This window comes from Apus apus, chromosome 5, assembly GCF_020740795.1.
Source record: "Apus apus isolate bApuApu2 chromosome 5, bApuApu2.pri.cur, whole genome shotgun sequence".
In the NCBI taxonomy this organism is placed as follows: domain Eukaryota; kingdom Metazoa; phylum Chordata; class Aves; order Apodiformes; family Apodidae; genus Apus; species Apus apus.
This window is the reverse complement of record NC_067286.1, coordinates 34178503-34203502: the sequence shown is the minus strand read 5'-3', so window position 1 is coordinate 34203502 and position 25000 is coordinate 34178503. Positions and strand designations below refer to the sequence as shown.

The following is a 25000-nucleotide window of genomic DNA, read 5'->3' as shown; positions in this document are numbered from 1 at the left end:
AGCAGCAATAAGTGCCGGCCCAGAAAGACTTCTGCTCCTCGGCAGCTCCCGCAGCCGGCGCCGGTGCAGACGGGGGTCGTGCGGAGGTCAGTGCCAGCCAGGGCCGACCCCTGCGGCCGGGCGAGCGGGGACACCCCGCGCAAGGCCACCGCCCGCCCCGCGCTCGGCCACCTTTAAACTCCTGAGAAACCCCCTGGTCGCAGGTACATGTGGTTAATATTAGGCCCAAAATAACTTCCCCCCCCCCACCCCCCCTCCCCCTCCTCTCCAACCAGGGCAATTGCCGAGGCTTTTGAGGGCTGGTAAAGGCAGTTAGTTGGCTGCGGAGACTGGATTTGATTTTGCTAGTAATCCAAAAATAAGTGCTTGCATATTTCTTATTAGCTTAATGCGCAGCGATCCACATTGGCACAAGCTAAGCCAAATTCATATTCCTGAAATAATTTTAAAACTTGCCTGTTCACAGAGTTTCTTTCAAAACAAGGCAATTTTCTATCATTCAGGAGCCACGCTTGTTTTTGTCCCCCCTCTTTGTGTTTGAGCTTTCGTGCAGGTTTTGTGAGCTATTTCACAGCTCAGGCTTTCGGCTGGTGACCCTTAAGGAGTGCTAATGAAGTCGAATACTAGTGTTTAATCCTCTTCAGAAATACTAACATGCCCATCATCCAAAACAGCCTCCAATAATTGCCATTGGGCTCGATCCAACGCCCAGTGAAGTCTTTCAGTCAGTTAACTGAAAACTAAGTTCATCTGCTCATTTAGTAAATTGCTAGCCTTTTATATAGCATCAGCTCTGCAAGGCCTTTTGTTGCGCTTCGCTCCCTCCCGCCCCCCGGTTAAATTCCTCCGCAGATAATAAAAGACAGTGACACACCTTCCATTGCATCTTCCGTAATCACAGTCGCGGAAATTTCATTAGACAGACGCATAAATGCTACAAGTAACACTAAAGGGCTCTTTTGCATCTCTCTGTTTACATCCAAAAGACACTCTTTATTCTTTAGGAAAAATATAATTCAGTTGTCAGAAATGTCATCTTGCCTCAGAATTAGTCATGACTTCAGGTATTAAAATAAAAACTCAGACACAGTCGATGTACTTGTTTATTCCCTTCTGACTGCTGCGTAGCGAAGGCATCTTCTGCCACAATGCTGGGATTTGGAGGCATGTTTCCATCCTCAAAGACAAAGGTCTCCGATAGCCCTTAATTTGCTGAGTTACTTTCCAGTAGCGTTACCGTGCTGACCAAATGGAGCCTGACCTGAACCTCCTCCATCCAGCGCGCCTTTTATCAGCTAAAGTTAAGGCCAATAGAGATTAACGGGAAAGCCTGATAAGACTGTTTTCTCTTCTCCGATGAGCTTCTAATGGTGTATACAGATGGCAAGGTTTTAAAGAATGGAATGAACGCTTATTTAGGCCTGTAAAAAATCACAGACAACAGAAACACCCCACACCCCCTGCACACGTTTTCCGTCTTACTAACCCCCTTTCTTCAATCAGGCCACTCTTCAGGGAAACCAAATTGCTTTTTCGTTTTTTATTTAAACTCCAACCACTTTTATTATTTACATCTGGTGGTCCCCTTATTTATGTCCCTCTCCACTTCCCTGCACACACACCCCGGCTTGCAGGGCTGCGAAGCATTATGGGCCTCGGCTCTCAGCGGGAGAACTCGACACTGTCTTCAAACAAATAATTAAGGGGAAGGTTAAAGGTTCACCCAGAGGTCATAACTTTGGATACTCCTCAGAAAGTTTACATTAGTAAGAAATGGGTGCCCTCTGAAGTGTTTTTTTTTTCAATGGGCTCACACAACAAGGCAGAGCATTAAGAAAATTCTAAGTCCTGGAGGGTTTCAGGTGACAACTGCTTTACCTCTGAACACACAGTTTGGGATACTTCACTCCAGCCTTACATATTTGATGGGGACCATAGAGTAAGCCTTTTGGGATGGGTGTTGAATATCTAATCTTGCCCAGCTCCCAAAAGGTCTTGGCTTTACTTTACTCTGCTGATATGAACAGTGCCAGCCTTGCAGGGTAAACTCCACATAGAGGCTATTCATTAATTATTTTGGAAATGGGAGTTAAAGCCCTAATAGTGAGTCCCCTGATCTTTGTCATCCTACAGAAAAAAAAGAGCTTTAAAAGTGATCACGTTTGTCCAGTGACGATTGTAAAAAATAGTGCTTGAGTTTGATTTCTAGTTTTATTATTTCTCCATTTTTCTTTTGCCCATGTCCCTAACTGCAGGTAAAAATTATGTTCTCTAGACTAACAAAACTTTGTCTGAAGAGAAGACAGACTGCCTTATGCTTAGAAAGAGATAGGAACACAGAGGTTCTAGGCCTCCACATAATTTGGAAATTCCAGTCCTATGGCTCCTCTGAAAAATCCTGTGCATAAACAGCATCAGTTATACCCACCAAAGGGTATGTCTGAAAAATTATACATGAAATTATTTATACTTGCAGACTGCAGGTGCTAAACAGACATACTTCTTAGGTGAAGCTAAAAATCAGATCTTAGTTTCATTAGCAGTAGCTACATCAAGTAATGTGTCAGCACAACTGGTAGACAAGGGCACAGAACACAGTGTTTGTGGATTATTATTTACTTCTTATACTGTCCCATAAATATGCACAGTGCATAATAGAAACATAGAAACCATAGTCACTGCCCTAGCCTTTATGTTTTTTGAGGGCTTTTTTTTGAGTCCCTCAGGGAGCATCTCTAGGGCCAAAGTAAAGTAAAATACAGCCTTTTACACAGCACTTCAGTTTGTGCATTGCAGAAACACTGGAATGCTATTTGGCACAAATGTCTTCAAAAGACATTAAGAGACAGGTGAAAAAAGAGAACACCAATGCCACTACTTCCAACATTATTTGGAACCCTATAAAAGAAGAATTCACAGCTCTGTTCCTGACACTAATTGCCTGCCTTGTTCATACCCTTCACCCAGAGGCCAAAGATTGAATGGCCTGAGAAGATGAGTAAAATCTATCAACAAGACATGGATTCCTGTGTTATTCTTCTGTTAATAGTAATTCCTATTATTTGGATGATAGCAGCAGTCAGAGGACCCAATGAAACTCAGTCTTACTCCACCCCATGCTGCACAAGCACATCGTCCAAGAGAACTCAGGGTCTGAACAGATTTCCAGGCAAAGCCTGGGGGAGAGGAGAGATGCCTTCTCCCTGTTTGTAAAGAGGAAGGGAGACAGAAGGAGATTAAGTGACAAGGCCAAAGTCATACAAGAGATCTTTGGCAGAGCCACACACCCAACATAGATTTCCTCAGTCCTCTTTCAGCACTCCTACAATCTGCTATCCATATGTCATCTTTCCTTTGTTCCCCCAGCTTAGCAGTCAGGCACACTGGCAGGGGACTGCAAAGGGAGCTCACATTGCCACTGTGTGTGCCTTACCTGCTGTGTAGACAAAGAAGGGTCATCAGCCTCCTGGGTTGTGAGGCAATACCTGCACAAACTCCACATTCGTATGGTACTTGGTCCTCATTCCAGAATGATAAATGAGGTGTGTAATGTTCAGAAATATATGTCATTGACATACTACGTTTAATGAAAATCTCATTTCCAGGATTTTGCAAATAACGGATTACAGACATCACTTATTCAAACAACAGCCGTTTGAATTGAAAGAACGTCTTTTGCATCTTGTATTTTTCTTTAATTGCTACCTAAGGCAGCCACATATATTTCCTATAGCCAGCATCTGTCTTTCTCACACAAGTAGTTCTGGTAACTTTTGTGGAACAATTTATGAAAGCACAACAAACAAGATTTGGCTCAAAATCTTTCAAAATGTATGGACTTTCAAAAGAACATATTTTGTTTTTATCTTCTTTGTACAAAAACCAGTAGAGCAAGAGAGGTATACTAGTGAATATGCACTGTAGTCTGGTGTTGAAGCCCTACTCCTAATTGTTTCCTACCATTGCTAATTAGCATGACAATATAATCGAAATATATGCATTTAATTGCATCTCTTCAAATACAGCCTTGGTTTTCTTTGTCCAAAATAATAATGTATACTGTATTTTACAAGAAGTCCTGTAATTAATCTTCTTTATATATTTATCATATTTTATCTCAAGTCATATCAAATGACATTAAACTCACATTTACATAATACATTCCATTTTTGTAATAAATAATGTTCAGATAAAATCACAGAGAGATATTTCTACAAAGTGCAAAAGAGAATAAACAGCAAAACAGATATCTCTTAGTTTGCTTACTCAAATCTGGCACATTCAAAAATAATTCCGGTTGCTGTTTCCACTGTCTTTTTTACACATACTGTATATGTATTCTAAAATGCGGTGATCACTCCATGACTGAATCTGAGTCAGATCAGTTCTTGAAATGAACTGCTAGTGGTTGTACTGATTGGTAATCAGAATTAGAAATATCTCCAGCCTTATTCTATGGCTACCATGGAAAATTCACTTGAATTATGTAAGGTCATAACAGGTCTTCTTTCAGGAGCATGAATTGCATGAAAGCTTAGGAAACTACAATTCATCCCCAACTTGGTGTGTAATCTGAACTCAAGGAGAGAGTGGTAAAACTCCAGTCACTTGTCTATACATGTAGTATCTTCTGTGTGGTGAGCTGGTGCAAAACTGAACCAGTCTCCTGCAGCAGAGTATATATTGCTCCTTCTGAGAAACTAAGGAACAACAACATGGAGCCACCACATGACTCAAAAGTTTTCAGTAGCAGTCTTCAATTTGGATTTCCAAGTAAAATAGATAATGAAGTGTAAATTATTGCATTTATTTAACAAACCAGCCACTGCATACATGGCTTCTCAATTCCTTAGGTGAAAAACAGAAACATAAACAATTTTATGAGATGAATTCACCATCAGTTCTCTAAAAGGATTAATGACAATTTAGATTTTAACCCAAGAAGACACTTCTTCTCTTTCACTTGAAAAGAACAGAGATACTGAATGAACATTGTTGCAGGCTTAGTTATTTATATAACAAAAATAAAAGTAACAATAACAACATTGTTCTTTTGTTTCTCTTTTTTTTCTTCTGTCTTCTGAACATAAATTTTCAATTTTTGTTTTGGTACCTGGAGGATCAGTCTAGAAAGATTTTTAAAAAACCTGCTAAATCTAGATGAGAAGCTTGGTTCTTATTAAACCTATGTAAATGGGAGCTGAGCTTGATGAATAAATGGGGTTTAAGCACCTGCTTCAGTGTTTTGCTGAGTAAGAGCCTAAGAACGCATTCTAAAAAAAATTCCAAATGTCTTCACCTTTGATGGGAAAATAAATCTTTGCCTAAATTATATTTCAGTATTTGGACTATGAACATGTCAGTGTTTAGCTCAATAATATAACTACACTGATCCCTTGTTGCCCAAGAATGCCCTAGTTTGGAAGGGAAAATAACCAATGAAATATTATATCTAAGTTACAGAAAATGTTTTCATAGGTAAGCTAGAAAATTACTTCTTTCCCCAGCTGAAAGACTAATTTCAGAAGTCTTGAGCAGATCACAGCAGTCTGAAAGAATGCTTAGAAAAGAATAATTTGCAGAAACACTTCTATCAATATATACCCACCCTCCACCCCTTTACAGCAGTCTTTGTCTATCACCCAAACTTTTATCTGAGCAAGTAAAATCTAGTTATCTTAGTTTCCTTAACTTCTTCCTCCAACATGTATTCTAAACTGACAGAATTAGGTTTAGACATCCTTCTGTACATGGTATGTACAAAAATAGTTGAAAAAGACCTTGTTTATGCTTCACTGAATCTATGCCGCACCTGGTTACCAACTCTTATTTGCAGTATTCCTTATAGGAAATTAAAAAAAGCTGAGTTAGTCACCTGGAAATGAGCCACCTGAACAAGGCTTCCCTAAGCCATGAATATTGAGAAACGGAGTCACTTACAAGACTGGCTTTGAGAGGAAGAGGGAGGGACAGGCAAGTTCATTCCCTGACAAAACTTCACATACTTTTGTTCAGCCTTGTTAGAGAAGGGAGGTTATGGGCTTTTTAAAGTGATTTTCTTAAGCTGATTTAGACATCTTACATCTGTCAAAGGTGTGATTCAGAGGACCTAAGTAATCATCCGCGTTTGGTAGAGAGAAGGCTTCAGAAGATGACAGAGACCACTAAGCTGGGTGTCCGAGGCAGCCCACAGCCATCAGCTAACCATCCCAAAGATCTCTGCTGCATCTTGTATATTTATGTTGGAACTCCTAAAAATATGTTACACGACTCAGAGCTTCCAGTTTTTGGAAGGCATTTGTTTGCCCGTTATGTAACTGTGAGACTGTGCTAAAGATCAGAAATGTAAACAGCACTCTTCTTGGTTTTTGTAAATTTTTCAGTCGTTGCGCCACTTTTTTAAACCGCTCTTCTCAGCCACAAAAGCTAGAAACTTACTCAAAAGATTCTCACATAACAATTGTCTCCTGGAGCTGGGACCTGTAGTAAACATGAAACAACTTGAGCCTTGTGATAAAATCATGAGAACTGGCAAGGCAGGCATCTATTCACCTCAGAGAAAAGCTGTCTCATTAAACATGTAACTCTCAGTTACCAGGTTACCTCTTGGGAGCGTAAGGAAGTGATTTGGCTCTGCCAAGAAAGGACCTGGTGGCTGTCACAGGGAGCACCTACACTGCACCACAAGCCCCAGGAGCCACCCTGTCCTCCCTCCCGGGGCAGGGTCTTGTGTACAGGAACCTTTCCCTACAACGAAGTCAGATGTCCTGGAGGCCCCAGCCGCAGTTGGGGCTCCTCGCTGGTGGTCCCCACGAACCTGGAGGCCCCATGGCCACCTGGCTCCCCTGCCAGCCTGTGCCCCGCTGCTTCCATCAGCCTCGTCACCGGCCCAGGGCTATGATGGCTTGGCGCCGAGGCCAAAGCCAGCCTGCGCTTGGGGTCGGTGCCCAGTAGTGCTGGCAGCACAGGAGCCGTCACTCCCTGCTGCAGAGCCGGGCTCACCCCGACTTTCAGCCTCCAGCGGCCCCAGGTGAGGCCTCCCGCCGTGCGGCAGGGCGCCATGAGGGGGGGCCAGAGCACCGCAGCCCGGCCGGGGCCGGCCCGCTGCCCCAGGGGCAGGGCTGCCTCGCCGAGCCCCGCAGAGGCGGGCAGGGCTGCGGCCGTACTCTGGTTTGCCGTGGTGCCAAGGCGGGCATTGCACTGTCCGGGGCAGCAAGCAGGCCGTGGATCCCCGCTATGAAGGGGTACAGCTGGGACGTAGGTGCGTTTGTTAGTGCGAAGGTGCTGAGGAATTGCCACTCCACACCCGCACTTGCCACGGGGTAGGCACTAAGTTTCTGACAAGCTCTCAGGAAACCTCAGCTTAGGTGGAAAAGTATCATCCCTTCTTCCCCCTGGATTTCTGGCCAGTAATGTGGACCTTTCGGTACATACAGCTGTGCCTGGAGCCATGTAACAGGCCTGGCGATGGCTGTTGCTCTTCCACGAGTACCATCACATTATTGAGATATGGTTGTTTATCATGCACCGTAAAAATGATCTTTTAAAGATACTTGAAAGGAAGGGAGGAGACAAACAGACATGCTTCCTTAGCTATTCACATCTTACAGATAAAATGCAAAGTCAATAGACAAAAGCTGTGGTATATAACCTCATCCTGTACTTGATTTATTGCAGATGGGAATCAACCAGAAACTGGATCACTTTGAGATTTTTACTACTGACATTAAAATTCCAGGTTTGTATACATATGTCTTGTGGAGATGCTAAATACAATTTTAGCTAATTTGTCATGCGCTTTGATTTGCTGACACTGAGATATCCATGTTAAAGGTAGATAACGTAGCTCATATAAAATCTTAAGTAACTAATACATTTAAAGATGTATTAATTTATCATCTTAAATTCACTGGAAAAGATTTTCAAAACTAATGAGGGTCCAGCATCTTGAAAACACAACCAGCTTCTATAGCTTCTTACGAAGCAGTTGAGGGCCCTCGTTTTACGTAACTTTTTTTTTTAAGTGTAGTTTTGGACTAATACCAGGTTGAAGTGTTTTACACATCTTTTTAACTGTTTCATATTAAATTTTTATCCAGTTCTAAATTGACTCGAAAAGGAGAGTTGTCAACAAATTTAACATCTGTTTAACTTCCCTGATCAAATTAGATTAAGGCATTAATTCTCCTTCTTACTTTTCAGTGGAAACTACCTAAGTAGCAACTTGCCAAAAATGCACAAAGGTGTTTAGCAATTATGTACTGGGTATGTTTGAAGAGATCAAGGTGCACTCACATGTCCTGTGCTATGGATATCTCTGATTAGCTTGTCATCTACTCTGAAGAAGATGTAGCCTAACTCTCCTATACCACGTAACAGGCCAGCTGTTAGCTGTCTGTCAAGCACCTAAAGTGGACAAGTAGTCCAGGAGCAAAAATGTCACTCCTTTGATCTGGCAAGGAGCAGCTGCTGATTTATAGAGTAGGACTTTGTTCTTCCGTTCTATTTTACTTTCTTTCCTAAGGCAGAACCACAAAATCCAGCATTAAAAAAAAAGGAAAAAAAAAAAAAGTGCCATTCTCTGCAACATCAACAAGCTCTGACAACTGCAACAGGGTTGTTCTTGGCCCTAACAAAGCTCTCAGGCATCTCCTTTGACGCTCACCTTTTTTTCTTTTTTTTTCTTTTTTTTTTCTCTCTCTCTCTTTTTTTTTTTTCCTTCTTTTTGCAATGCAGTAGTTATTGTTTAATTCAGCTTCTGTAAGTGGAATGGACTGTGGCCAGCAAGCCTGGGGCATAAACACACCTGTATGAAAGAAGCCTTATTGTAGCAACCATCTACAACCAACCTGCACATGCACTACCAGTTTGTGAGTTCAGAAGGAATGTTCCATTTTCCCTGACAGTAAATTTTGCCTTAAGATAACAATTTTTTTGTACCCACTGTCCTGTCTTGACCAGGAAGCTTGTACACTTTTTCATTGTTATGAAAATCTGAAGGAGCAAAAATATGTATTTTTCTACCTGTCAACAAGGAGACCTCAGGAAATTGAATCCAAAGAGCCCATTTAAAAAAAAAACACAGCAAAAATATTTTCTTAGAAACGCACTGCTGAAAGTTTGAGAACTACTGATCCTAAAGACGCCTGTTCTGTTTTAGAGATAGCAATACAGTCACAGCCACCCCCAGCTTATACTGTTATAGATTCTCCTCAAAAAAAGCATTTTACAAAACAAGTACTCAGTAAGAAACAGCATTTGATGTAACTAACCAGACCGTGGCACTGCCAGCCCAGAGTCAATGCTCCATTCAGTTCTTTTAGACTCAGAAGGTGCTGAGCAGATTCTGTGAGGTGTTCAGTCACTGCATGGACTGTTAAACTCCTGCCTCACCCATTGGAATAGCAAGTGAGTTTTCCTTTATTTCCTTTCTGGTCTCTTTTCAAGTTTATTGGCTAAAAAAAAAGAAAACTACAGGCCACAAGAAAAGACTGCAGTGTAATGCTGCTAAGTGGGAGGGTAGTGTCTTGTGTTTTAAGGATGGGGAAGGGAGCCACAGAGCAAGCTGTGTATTTGACCCTGGTATGTGTCTACACACATGCTGTGTTCACATGTCTTTATACTGTAACTTTAAAAACAGACAAAAAGGATTGCAAAAACAAAGATGTGAAGAGGTGAGTTGACATCATGACTACAAGATCTTTTGCATATATTTTAGCTTGTGGAAATAAATAAGAACTATTACAGCTGGGCCCTAAGGGAGGCAGGAAAATGATGATGTACAGGATAATATAAAATGATATATTAAAACCTGTGCTGTCAGTGGAACAATAGAATATTAAGCAAAAGTCCATAATAATTGGCAGATATTTAGCTGTAGACATCTTTCTCTGGTTGGTGGATACTGAAGTATACGTGAGAGGAAAGAGAACTAGTTAGACAATTAGAAGTAATGGGCATAAATAAAACACTATATATAAATACATCCCCCCCTCTCCCATGTTATAGCGCTTATCCAGATACACCTAATCAGCTCTCAGTAAGTCATATGTACGTGCTGGTATCCCTTGTGTTTTCCTCTTTGCATTGTCTGGTTACTGGATATTTTGCTTATGTTAATCTTTTTTTTCTGTAGACGCAGGATCATGTTCATTTTTCCTCTTTAATTATTCCAGCACCAGTGGCAAGCCTTTATCAAGCCAGAAGGTCTAATGGCTTAGTAGCTAAAAGTGTATCAACACCACAGACACCATGGGACTGCAGCCTGCCATGTTGTGGAATATGTGCTCCATAGTGACTGTATGTATTAGCAGTGCAAGTGTGGGACAGCTATATTATTTAAGTGTCCTAAAATAAAGAGGTAATTATATGGATCTTCCAAGTGTCATACTGGTGAATCTTTTACTCTGTCTCTTCCCATTTTGTGTTTTCTGTATCCCACAGGAATCAGGGGAGAATGCTCTGAAAACATTTTTGAGAGTTTGTTAGTATATGACTGCATTTCTTGTATCTTTGTGTCTTAGTTGCTGTAAGCCAAACTGGTTTGGGATTATGGAATGGGAAAAAAATAAAAAACCTCTGTGGAGCCATTTCCTTAGCCTATCACTCCATAGCTCAGGATCCTGTACTTTCTGACCAGTGTTTTGTCTCCCCCAGGGCTCAGCTCTTGCTCCCCAGCGTACCTTGCTGGCTCACCAGGGATAATCGCAAAGTACAGCTGGCAAGTCAGTGATAAAGCTTGCTGGAGCTCTGCAGGGGTCTTAGATGGCCAGATATGCTATGATTGAGGACATATATGTGAATGTTACACATTTTCTTTTCTCTCTGATATTTTCATTACTCTGAACAAGCTAAGGACTGAAACTGGGAAGGTATGTGCTTTCTGAAGCACCTGGAAGGTTGGGTTCCCCTCATTTTGCTGCTCAGCTGGTTTATGGGCAGAGCAGAGCATTGGAGGAGGCTGTGCTCAAGTGTACCACCTTTTGGTTGTCATTGGCTTCCCCAGGTAAAAAGGGGGCTATTGATGGATTTTTTTTTTTTTTTTATTATGTTAAAGGACAGGTAGATGGAAAATTGTCTCTTAGTGTAGTCACTGCCACTTACATATCTCATGTGAAAATTAAATCATGCCACAAAGAGAAACTTGAAACTGAGCATGTATTTCTTCAGTGAAAACTGGCCAGTTCTGTAATGTGTTCCACTATCCCATATTTTGCATACAGTTGAGATATCTGTTATGAATTTAAACCCAATCTATATAACTTATCTAATATTTATCTTTCTTTATGAGAGCAGTTTGGAAACTCTCTGTGTGATCTTACATAATTTTAATAACTGGTTGCTGATGGATTTCAATATTAACTCTGACTGTTCTGACTAGTAGGGTGTTGAGGCTTAATTTTCAGGACAATTTCACTAATTGTTTCTGCACTGCGTAGGGGTGAAGGCATCTAAGAATATGTGTATAAACATGCATTTGAGTCCACAAAACTGGTAATTGCAGGGCTGTACCCAGCAATGCTCATCACTTCAGCCTTGTGTAGTAAAGAACTTGGGTGTATAAGGAACATTTTCAAAATTACCAAATCCTATTTTCAAAATCATCATAGGCACTGTAAAGTCAATCCTAAGGCAGTATTTGCAAAGAGATGTTGACACTAGTGCCTGAATTGTAAGTGATCTACTCCCAGGGACATTCCTGTCTCTGGTTAGATGTTCTGGGAATCACTAGAAGCTGGACTTAGATACCAAATGACATTTCAAAAAAACCAAACACACACACACACAGAAAAACTGCAACTCATTTAACACTGGAAGATTTCTCCTTTTTAATGCCCCATCCCATAATCTTTTTTGCTGCTTTTTGTATGCATAGTCTAACAATAAGATACCTTCTGCTGTAGCCATGCTGTATCTCTGAGTTAGACACTTAGGTCCAGTCAGGATTCCTATGGATCCTTTTAGTGAGAGAGACATCTTAGAACAGGTCTGTTCTTTCGTATAACAATACAGATAAAGATCGCTTTCCTTTATAGCTGACACCGTAATTATTTGACTGTTTATCTGGAAAGAAGGAGATAAAGTTTTGCCTCTCTATCCTGCTTGATTTGGAACAAAGACTTGAGCATAGGTCCATCACATCCTAAAAGAATATCTGAATCACCCAGGTATTCAGTACAGTGAACAATGCCCTTTCAGTTCTCATTCTGAAGATGTTCCACCTCAAGTAATTACACAGTCATAATTAACCAGCACTTAATTCTCACACATCTGAAGTTGGAGCCCTAACCAAGAAGCTATACAGTCAAGCCCTTGTTCTTATGTAGTTTTGTTTTACAGACTAGTTGTTACATATAAAACAGAACTGGCAGTCAGGAGAACATGGAAAGCATGATAGTGAACAAGAGCAAAGATGGAGCATTATGTTCAATAGCCCATTGATTGGGAAACTCAACTCACTTGAAACAGTTAAGACATTGATTTAAATCAAGACAAAGAGAAGACCTGCAAACATATATCCTATTTAACAAGTGAATTTTCTAGCCAATGAGCCATTGAGTATAACACTCCCTCTACCCTATTTGCTTCTTTCATATAAAGCTTTGGGCGGATTTGACCCCCGAGGAGATACACTGAGGCAAGGCTGATTTTGTGTTGAAAGTTGTGTGTCATTCTGCAGCACCTTCCTGTTTATTTGTAACCATATATGTATTTGTGGTCCTACTCCTCTGTCCTGGAAGTCCGTTCTATATAAAATAACCATGGGCAACGTGATATCTCACTCTTCAGTACCACTAGGTCTACAGTTTCAGGTTTCTCAATTATATCTCATTCTAAGCAGTTTTGTGGATGCTCTCCAATGGAAACAAGTGTATGTGGACAAAAAGATTTAAGGCTTCTTGGGACTGGGCAGAAGCTAGGTGATGATGCTGGAAAATTCAGTGATGGCTAAAGATAAAGATCAGCTTAAACTAAGACTGCAGGGTTTGTGCTTGACACTAATATGCAGCTGAAATTATATACATATCTAACAGATACGTATATATTAATGAGGAAACATTTTGTAAAATGTGTTACACAGATCTTTTATTGTGGCTTAATTGGTTTGTAAGCCAATATTATAATAATACTTTCACATAAAGTTCAAGGCAAGTTTTTAAACATCTTTAACCAACCTTTGGGAAAACCACAAAATTTAAGGTCAATAGGAAGATTACGTAAAGCAAAAAAAGCCTGTGAAAAGAGGAAAAAAGTGCCCCAAATTCACAGGCAGCATCTTCAAACAAAGTAGTTCATCATTGTGCTTGTGTGTGTAAGAAGTAAAAAATTATTTGAGAAGACATTAATTATAAATATAATAAACAAAATGTTTTCATTCTAATTCAGTGCCAAAACTGAAGAAAACATAGGAAGATAAATCAGTGGTTAGAAGAGGGAAAATAACTCTTTGTTTTTCACTCTGAATTATTAAAATTATCAATGATGTGTACATTCCTAGGAACAATACGCATTTTTGATTTGATAGTTAAAATCCTGTAATACTTAACTATTTTAGAAATCAAATATGCTTTTATACATGTAAACTTGCATCCATGTAAAACAATAATAAAAAGAACAAATTCTGACACCCATTCAGATGAACTAGTAAAGGAGAGTTAGCTTCCATTTCCTTTTCTTGATTCTTCCCCAGTTGTCATAGTCAGTCTTTCCAATGTGACTATATTATCATCCACAAAATTTTTAGCATCATCGTAATCATAAAAGCTATACTTTATATCTTTATAAATCACATGAGGCTTAGCAGACCCTAGTAATGCCACAACTGCTTTAATCCTAGTAAATTCTAGCCTAAGACAGCATATAGCCTGTGGTGTTTCACCTGAGTTCTCAGAGATATTTCAGAAAACACGTTAGCTTTGTGAGTCAGTTAAATAAAACCAAACAAATACAGTGGTCGTTACTCAAAGAAAAAATTTGGATTCTAAATCAGTATTGACAAAAGCCTGAATTGAAAAATACAGCTGTATTTTATGTATGTTCCTTAACTACCAATCAGTTCTGCTGAGAGGAGTGGTCCAATTAATTGCCTATTTTTTGATGCCTGATACATGTCTTCACAGTCAAAAAAACACCAAAAATTATCTAGAAGACCAGTCTTTCTTTGGTCCAAGAAACTAGGGTCTGCAAAACAACGTATATTAAAACACCATAATGTTAAATTTCACATCCTAATTTGAATAAAAAATCTCCAAGGTTGCAAGCAGCTCATTACTAGGACAAATTTGATGCAAAGATGTGCAGCTAAGACAAATGCTATACTTCATTTGCAGGTGTATTAAATACAGGTGAAAAACTGGTAAGTGAATTTTTTTGTTGGCGTATTTTGTATAGGGACTGAAAAAACCCATTTCATCCTTCTGCCAAATTTATCCCAAGTGCTACCTAGATCTAGTCTGGTTTTCTAATATAGCACAGTTCTATACTAACTGCTTAAGCATGCCACACGGTCTTAATCTTCCTCATGAACTGAGTCCCAAACCAATTTCCATGGAGAGAAATTAAGAGGTATGTACAGGCAAAGGAGAAAATATATGTCTAACCAACAATACAGAAAGGCTCTTTAGATAGAGAAGGCCCTTTAGATGGAAGCTATGGTAGAGAGGAAGAATTTTTCAACTGAGATTGCAGAACTGAGGAGAGGGTAGCATTAGATAGAGTATAGAGGAGAATATGAAAAAAGAAAAAGAAAAAGAAAAAGATATCTATGTTGAAGTAGGTTTTGACATTGTTTTAAAAAAGACACTTGAAATCAATCTGGAAAAGGGTGGTGGAAGGCTGCTGAAGTGCCTAAAGCAGGATCTGATTTTGATGTGTGTGTGAGAAGGAAGCATCAGCATTTGGCACATTGGGTGTGTGTGTTTGAAGAACTGGGACTTAGAATCCTGAGAGAAGGGGGCTACAACAGTTTAGGTGAGAAGAGATGAAAGCAGGTACAAGAGATACATACTGTTGAAGTGGAAATAGGAAGTGAGGCAGACAATGGAGATGTGAGAGAAAGAGCAATATAAGGAAATGCATGTGGATTTTGGGCAGTGAGATTAAATGAGTCCTAGAGGTGTACAGAGGAGTAAGACTTGTATTTAAGGATATCTGAGAGGGTAATGTTGGTCTGGGTTCATGGTCAGTTTTGTTCACCAGGTTATAAACCCATCTATATGAAATTATACTATCTAAACCACAAATGTCTTTTAACAATGCTGTTTATTGTAATAGTTTGTTAGCCAAGGAATCTCTGCAGTAGCTGCAGCTGTGGCTTATTCCATCTCATCAGTATTTGTAACTCTCTTATAGTCATTAGTGTGAAGCTTTTCACAGTAATTTAAAATTATAAGTACACTTTTCTCCAATTCTTGAGTTCTATTTTTTTTAAATGTACTCTATGACCTTTAACATTGAAATAATTTGCCCTGAGAATCATTATAACATAGCTACACATTGAAACAGAAGGTGTGAATATGGTTCTGATAAAGGTCTGCAATGTTTTGTCATTGTTGTTGGTTTTTGTTTTTTTGTTGTTGTTCTGTTTTGTGTTTTTTTTTTTTTTAAGTAGCTTTGAACAGTTTATTATTATCTATAATCTGTGTCTTTCTCCATAATGTAATTCAAAGACCTAAGTCCTGAAATACTATGCATCTGTGCGAGAGGGTGGCCACTACATCTCATGAGTCGTCTAATCCTCACTGATGTTTGTTGTGTGAGAAGCGCCAAGTAGACTTTACTTATGACTGCTTTAAACAGTGCCTGCCTGCCCTATGGCTTTCCAAAAGACCCTGGGATCAGGTTAGCACGATAAAGAGCTTGATTTTGCTAAGCAACAGTCATTCAGACTGACAGCACCCATTCATTTATTGAAGACTAAACAAAAAATATAAAAAAAAGAAAAAAGACTCAACTGTCGGACTTCCTGACTCCTGAAAGAGCAGCTACCACCAAGTGTGTAAAACTTGAGCTTGATGTTGGCCTACTTAAAATTGCTATTTGCTATGAAGGGTTGGCAAAGCAATTTATGAAATGATGGGGTAGGAGTCAGAGAAGCCACATTAAAAGCTTTTTCTTTCCTTTAAATGAGAGCGAACAGAGTAGGATTCTTGGAGTTTTACCCACTTATTACTTTTGTACATTTGCCTTTTTAAACACCTATTAACTTATTAGATTTCTCTTAAAAGTAATTTTGCATTGTTAGATAATCGTATCGTTGTGGCTTCTTATTGAGGAAAGGTAGTACATTCGAACACATAAGAAAGATAAAACCAGATGGGTGTATTTGTCTGCCCATCCATCTCTCCACTCAAGAAGACTTTGGCTATTTTTAGAGAATTTAAAGCAGTGGTGCAAGTAAAAAAAACCACAACAACAACCAACCAAACAAAAAAGTGTGTGGGGGCATTTTTAAGAAGGAAAATACACTTAATTGAATAGATGTAAAAATTATTTTATTGTCAACACCCAGAATATCCATGATGCAGTGATGTTGTATAATCATTCCTATTGAATACTATTTCTCAGAACTGTAATGAGTTGCTATTAGAAAAAAGCAGGGGCATATTATTAGCATCCCCACAGAGTTCTCTTCTAAATTATTTATACTTACAACACTTTCACATAATGGCAGTTTTAAACTCTAGCAAACAAAGCAAACCACACAATAAAGAGAGGGGAAGAGAACTGTACGGAAACCCTTTCTGAATGCATGTTGTTAGAAAAGACGAGTCAAACAAACAAATCAGATTTTGTTTCCTACTCAAATCCACATGAGGTTTCCAATAGAGCGCATCAAAGCTTTTTGGGGTTGTGTCACCTTGGTAAAGGACTGAACGGCACTGTATCTGTCTTATCTCTCACATCTAAAATGTAAAGGAATGCAACTTTATTTGCCTGGTGCAAGTTTGCTTATTGTCTTTGAAATTCCACAGCGGACCCTCCTTAAAAAGCGTGCAAATAACTCCAGAGCCTTGTGTTACTTTTATGTTCATTCCCTAGGCTATGGTGCTAGATTTGCAAAGGAGTTGGGAGGCAGAAGGGAGGATTGTTTTTTTTACACAAACTTTGCATTGTGAATTACAGGTTCTGTTTTCCACGCTTGATTTACTAATACACAGTGAAATGATTAACACTTAATGAGTCAACACTTTTCAGAAAAACTGAGATGGGATGCCTCTTTAAAAAACAAATGACAAAACTCAAGTCTGCTTGGTTCAGATAGGATCTATGTAAAACTGAAGAGAAAATAGTTCAGACAGAAGGCTCTAATGGCCTCCTGCTGGTCTTAAACTGTTTGCATTTATGAACATATAAAGAACAGCCCGTCCACTTTCCATTAAGCAATCTATGAAGTTTTGTCTTAACCATCAAAAGAAATTCCAGCTGAAATCACTGTCTTATTAACCTACTGAACAGTTGAATTTGGCTAATTTAAAAACAAATTTCTGCCCCACAGAAAGGGAGGAAAAATATACAGCATGTTTGGGGTTTTTGTTTGCTTGTTTTTTGTTTTGTTTTGTTTTCCCTTTATAGGAAGTACATAGCTAAATATTTTTAGCTTTTTGTCAGCCACAATACAAACAGATTTTAAAACCATTGTGTTAGCCTGAGTGCCTCTTTTTCTGGGCATTTGGATTAACATACTCAAAATAAACACACAAGGAAAATGGTGGCCTTCTTTTTAAGTAAAATGACCCTTACATGTACTAAAAACCTTTGCCTTATGCTACTTTTGTCACACACCAGCATCCTCATTGATTACTGGAGAGTTACATTAGTTTAAAATTGGAGTAACTGAGTAGTGGATCAGGTCCTATAGTCAGACATATGTTTTCCACTAGATAATGGCTACTTATATATTTATGAATTTTAAAATGCTTTTCAATTCAACTATCATTGTCAGTATGTACAGGAAGTAAAGAAGTAAATTGCAACCAAGCTTTCAGGGGTTTATTCCCTCATGAAGCACTTGTATTGCTAGTGTCAGGGGAGGGCAACTGTATAGTGCCCTCTACATAATAAATGACACTGTTGAATATTCTTCAAGTAATGTCTGTGTATGTGTGGTTTTAAGGACAGTGCTATTATATCTTGGGGTTTACATTCCTGAATAATATGCCATAACTTCTTCAATCCTGCTTTGTGGAAAGTTTCAAGGAGGTTTAGAATCACCCATAGAATCTATTAGTGCTCACAGATTAATAAACAGCTTTCAGACAAATGTGTGACTCCAGCATCAATTGGAGTTATGGGCAGAGACTCAGAGCAGAAATAGTATATAACCCTCCATTCCTGAACATGACAGTCATAAACCTTAACCTCGACATTCCCTGCTTTCCTCAACCACAGCTAAAAATGCTACACACATTCATACCATCTAATGAACCAGACATTAAAAGGAAACCACAGATCTATACCAATAGATTATCAGAGAAGTGTGAAGTGAATACTTGCTCATTGTAATATCATGGTAGTTACAAAGAGGAAAGACCTAATACATCATCGTCATTGTCATCCTTCAGCAAAAGTAGGGGGTAATGTACCAATGGAGGGGAGGTCACACCAGCTACTAAAATAACAGCTTGCAAGCTAGATAGAGCAAACACGCAATGCAAAATCCTAGGGGCCAGAAACTCACTGTGGTGAACCTGGAAAGAAAGTGACGGAGGCATATTTTACTTTTCTATTGTGACAATACAAAGGAAGGGCAGACTATGGATTCAAGTAGGGGTTTGGGTAAGAGTGAATTGTGTCTGGTTTTTGAATTTATCACATATACTTTTTATTAGCATGTATAAACCAATTAATTATAGATTATGACGCTGATTATGAAAATAAGTGAGTCTAAGACTTGCTCTTTCAGAAGCAAGTAAAGAAACAGTTGGAGTGAGCAGAGTTTAGAACTGACTTATTTTCTATCCACACCTCCTTGAAGTTAGGGAAGAAACCAGCATTAAAATGACAGCAACCTATAGCAGATAGTGATCAGTAATGAACACATATTACTGTAATGAGCAAGGACAAAGTAGGAAACTGCTTTTTCTGTGCCTCAGAGACATATTCCATGCTATTCTTACAGTTTTACTAATAATCAAGTCTGTAGTCTACCTGATGCTCAGTTTCCTAGCTGTTAATGATACTAATAATTATTTCTTCCCTATCTCACCTCTCCTTTTCCTTATGTTTTCATGATATATTCTCTCTTGTTTTTGAGACAATTTGACAATAAAGGGCACCAAAATATATAGATATTCATATATCCATGCCTCTACACTGCATGGGATTTACCCTCCTCTGATTGAAATTCTTATGATGACTGAGGGACTTATTGCACTAGCTTCAATTATTAGAGTCTGGTTTACAATTTGTTCTGCAACTGTTATTCACATGTAACTTTTCAGAAGTCTTTCTAAGATTAGGGTTTTTTTTTATGTGGGATAATTAGCCCGATATTTAAGAATTCTAAGCTCATAAATGCTCAATCAAAACACAAATTTTCCTGTGAGCTAAAAATGCCTGGATTTCAGTTTTGATTCTCAAAAGAATGTTATTGTTCATGCAGAATGTGCAATGGAACATAAAAGAGCACTTTACCTCACCATTTTTCTTCTCTTTTTTCTTTATTTTTGAGTGTTTAATCGATTATTGTTGTCTGGGGTGGGGTTTTTTTCTTCTTCTGTAAGCATGGATTTATTGGTTTTAGAAAATCTACAAGAAGAATACTGTCCTCATTCTATACTTTTGATTTAATATATTTAACTTCTAAATAAAACCCAGACATTTTCAATTTCAGGACCTGTTCAGTTAGTGGTCTCTCTCAGGGAACTACCAAAGAGGATGCCAATTAATCTGATTGTATGATGTGTATTCGAAGACCCACCAATTCACCTCTCACAAGCCACAAAGCAAACACTGGTAATTGACTTTTGCCAAGTACTGATATGAACTGGACTAGAATTCAATGCTGAAACTGCAGATCTTTTGGTATATTAAATACTTGTTATCCATAAGATAAACACTGTACCAAAGTGGTAGACAGACAAATTACTATGTCCTTATGAGTCTCTAGGTTAATACTTCTCTCATAAAAGGGACAGGAAAGAGAAGGATTAAAAAAAAATCATCCCTATAAAGAATCTCTTACCTTTGCACATAGCAAGATTAAATCAAATCCACCAATCAGAAAGAAGAGAAAGAATCAGCCACTGAAAGTGGGAAGCACACAGATAAAGGAGGAACTTACTGTGCTTCTACAGTGTGCACAGAAAAAAGAAGGACACCTGAGATGTTGTTTTTTTAAATACATTAGAGGGCAAACTCACATCTTGTTTTGAGGAAGCACAACTTAAACCAGAACACAGTAATATGTGGTATTGTCACTATTATGTATGAATAGGAGTTATTAGAGCCCCTGGTTTAAAAAAGAGAAGAATGTTGATGTAGGCTTTAGAAACTGTGGCAGGAGGAAACTATTTTTGTCCGCTTTTGATGAGAAAATATGTAAGCTTCTGTACGTTTTTGTTCACCTCTGCTCTCTTTATTTTTAATCCAGGCCTATTTTCATGTATTCCTTTTAAATACATTTCCTATTAAGCTAATAAACATGAAATTCCTCATAGCAGGTGGCTTATATGAAAACAGATGCCATCAGCTGTCTAATGAAGTGAACACCATGGAGGGGAATAGTAAAGCCAATCCACTTTGGCTTCCAGTGAAAGAAGCGACCTATCAGAGGCCAACAAAAGAACAAGACATGGAAGTGAGCTGAAGTGTCAGGATCCAACTGTTTTCAGGGCCCTAGTTCTAGGTCTATCAGAGGAATAGTAAGTCTAATTTTTCCTGGTTTTGCACTATGTAAAGTCTCTCAACCACAACGAATTTTCTCTTCATTTGCTTTGGGAAAAGCAGGAGTTTCATGAGACCAATATCTCCTAAAATTTTGTATCATATTTTACAGGATGTAAATTGCAGGCATAATCATTACTGGGCCCTGGAGGAGAGATATAAATAGTAAATATAAACGGGTCCATTTTCTTTCTCCTTTAAAGAAAACTGTATCTATTTAAAGATTTTAAGTACACAGGTTGTTTCAAACAATCAGTATTTCATTGCTGTGCCATTTTCTTCAACCTGGAGATTCACTGCAGAAGAGAAGCATGTGTGCCAGAGCACCTTCAGATTTATTTGACATTAATGCTATTTGCTTGTTTTATAGTGGATGGAGACAAGAATCTTGGTGCCCTTTTCTGAGCATGCCAATGCAAGCAAAGAGTACTGTGTTTCCCCTGGTACAATTCATGTGTCAGATAGCTTGCATCCCCTTACATGACTGTTCCTTGGAAGTAAGTTACTATGCAAAGTCAAAGTCAGAATAGACTAAGCATCAAGAAAACATGAGTGGGGGAATTGCTAGAGGAAGGTCTGCAGGTAAGTATTTCCATGGTGGCATACCCTGCATTATTACTGTACCACATTTCATTTAAATGGGTAAATGGCAAAGTCAGCAAATACAGTGGAGACATATGCCCCAAATTTATATATATGTGTGTGTATATATATGTATATATGTATATGCATTTATATATGTATATATGTGTATACAGTCACAAAGCCAGTGCCCTGAGGTCCACATGAAATACCCGTATCAGGTACATGTTTTGTAGTATGGCTTACAGATGTATCTCGGTGTCTTTTCCTTCCCAGTTTTCAGGAAACTCTGCTGTGTCTCATTCTGTTGTCCTGCAAATATTGTTTGAGTAACTTATTGCAAGTGCTCTTTGAGGACTGATTCAAAATCCAAAATTGAAATAGGTGGAAAAAACTCCAACTCGCTTCAGTAGGCTTTGAAACAGGACTATGGACAATCTGAAGGAGAAACCAAAGGAATGGAATAACTTTGAAAATCTGCCAGCCCCCAACCACTGCCTCACTTCCATTACCTGCATAGTGCTCCAATGAACTTTGCAGGAAAGTCACAGAATGAAGCAGCAAAGAGGAAAGTTGTTTAGGAGAAAAGATGTTTTAATGGTTTTTTTATACTTTTCCATCCAAAATATTTTAATGCTATGTTAATTTATTTTTATCCTGCTCTATAGTATATTGACATATAACACAAAAATATACTAGTGTGAGATTCCAAAAAGTAGGTTTTGCAGTTTTTCATCGGATTACCTTTATTACTTCAGTGTTTAATTACTTAATTTTCTAACATCTCTTTGGAAGCACACAGCTCCATCTCAGTGTTATATGCTGGTAACTGTACACTGTTCACTTGGTGAATCCGCTTGCTGACTTCACTGCTAATACCTATTGTCAGAAAGCCTTTGCAGACTGTTATAACCTTGTCAGGTAATTGAATAATTTAGGGGACACATTTCCAAAGCTATCCATGTACCTAAAACAGACATGTGCTTTGTGGTATTTATAAAAGCATGTGAGGGCCATTTGAAACTGAGCCACTATTACACGGATGATGTCTACAGTGAGCTTTGCATCTCAGCTGGATTTCAAGGACCTGCTATATTATGAATACAAAGTCCACAAATTAGATATCCTGGACTAGTTCTCAGAAAAAGAAAAAACAGAAATTTCTGAGTAAAGTTGTAGGAAAAATTTGCAGTGAACATAATAATATAAAACTAATATAATACTGGGATTCCGCAGGAAAAAAAAAATAACCCTCAGCCCAGGTTCATAGAGTGATTCTGGATTAATCTTTAATTTTGCATTACCACTATGTCATATTTCAAAATGTAAGGAAATGTTATAGCCAAACTGATGCTCAAAGCACAGTGCTGCTTCTGGGTTTGTCTCTGTTTTTTGGAGAGAAGCAACATTTTACATTTAAGTGGGAGTTTTGACATGTAAAAATAAACATTAAGTCGTGTGGCTGAAGAATAAAGCTCCTTCTCAGAACTGCTTTTATGCAAACACAACCCTCCAGAACCTTCATGTGCCACAGACTTTTGAGACTTGGTCTCCCTGGTTTAGCAGTTTACTTAAGTGTGCGCTTGTCTGTAAGCATATGGATAACTTCATTAACATGACTGAGAATAAGGCAGGTGCTATGACAGCCTAATGGAGTTAGGCCTCTTCTGAAGAATGGGTTCAGAAAGTGTTTGTTCCTGAACAAGTCAGCCAACAGTCATCTCATTTTTTTTACTGATCAAACTATTTTGTCCTTTGTATTGGTGGGATTTGATTAAACTAAGCAATGGGACGCTCAGCAAGACAGAAAATATTTGGTTCTAAATAAAATTATTTTAGTTCATTATAATTAAGGCCATAGACATTGATGAATTTTATAAAAAAATATTAAACTCATGATTCACCTCAGGAAAAACATCCAAGGTATCTGTGGAGACATCTACTTTTCATCCAGAAAGAGAGCAAAATTTGAGAAACAAGGGATCAAAATAAAGCTAAATGTACAAAAAAAACCCTGAGAAATGGCCTTATCTGGAACCAAATGGCTGGCTTTTTCCTGAGTTTACACCCTAGATTTTAGTAATGAGACCTTCAAGGGATCAGCAGGACTCATCTTTCCCTCCAGCCAGCAATATTGTGCACTTGTGTAGAAATGAACTTTGAACTACTGTGCCTTTGTTTCTGTCTTCCTTTTATAGTTCCCATTGACTAAACTACTAGGCTTTAGTAGGCACTGAAAAGTTAAAGTTGGGAGAAAGAAAGACATCATGGAAAACATAAATGGACTGACTTTACCACATTCAAGACCTTCACAAAAGAGTACAGTGTTAAGGAAGTTCCACATAGTTGTAAAGTTAATAGAAAAAACCTGACTTCTTTCTGAGTATATAAAACAGAAATATTCCCAGTGTTTTCCAAAGAAATTACTGGCTGCCTTACAGGACACTGCCCATCAACATAAAATACATACTTTTGAAAGAGTGTTGCTTTCAAAATGTTGTTTGTTTGTTTGTTTGTTTTCTCCATGTAACATAGCATATTCTTCCTACACAGAGAAAACAGTCTTGTAAACTTGCAGGCTTACAAATTAGCAAGGCCAGACAATGTAAAGAGCTGTAGAAACTTTTTTGGGGGCTGAAAAAAAGCAAGTGAAATATAGTATATTTTATGTTGTCTGATAAAAGATGGTGTATAAAAAATCCTTCAAAATGCAGTTTTCCACAAGGAGAATGGATTTTTAATAAGTCTTTCATCAGTACTAGTCTTGGCCAACAAGAGATTTCTGCTGTGAAAGTACAATATGGAATTTTGACTTGAGAAACGCTGCATGGACTGTGATTTACATCAGTCATTAAACTGAGGCAAAGAATATAGAAGAAAAAGAAATAAATAATTAAGCCAGTAGAAAACAAAGAACAATCTAATTAGGTCACCAAGTACATTTAAGACTGTAATTTTCTTAATTCTACATAATGCCCTTCTATGATGATACAAATTTTTCAATCCCTTTCTGCTTCCATTGGTAGTTTTTAAGATTAAATAGAATTTTCTTGCTTCTGTCATCTTTAAATAAACTCAGCAGAAGGTTAGTATCAATCTCTCAATTGTGGGCTGGACTAGATGATCTTCAGAGATCCCTTCCAACCCTCACAACTCTGTGACTCTCATGATTTTATTTAAGTGGACAAGTATAAAAGCACAAAAAGTACAATCTAAATCTTTGAATTTCTCTCAGTTTCCTCTGGAAATTATTATTTTATTATGGATAACATCAAACTAATTAGCTCACCGTTCCAATTTCATCCTCCAAATAACAAAAAAAAGGAAGACAGCTGAGTTTTCAGACAGCTGTAGAGAGGTCTGTAATTCTAGATTATTCACTTTTGAATACTAGTCACTAGATATGACTGCCTCTTTGAAAATTCTGCCTAGGGAAGCTTTTTGCCAAGCCAGCATTCCTGATTCTTCATTGACCCACATCTTGGGTACATGCACCACTCAATACATAAAGAGTATTAAATACTCTTGGTAT

At 38.4% G+C, this 25000-nt stretch overlaps 1 protein-coding gene across 2 annotated transcripts in view; it reads right to left on the bottom strand.

Moving 5' to 3' along the window:
- The window catches only part of MEIS2 (Meis homeobox 2), a 171952-nt gene that overhangs the window by 7112 nt on the left and 139840 nt on the right, over positions 1 to 25000 (bottom strand). The gene's annotated exons all lie outside the window — the stretch shown is intronic.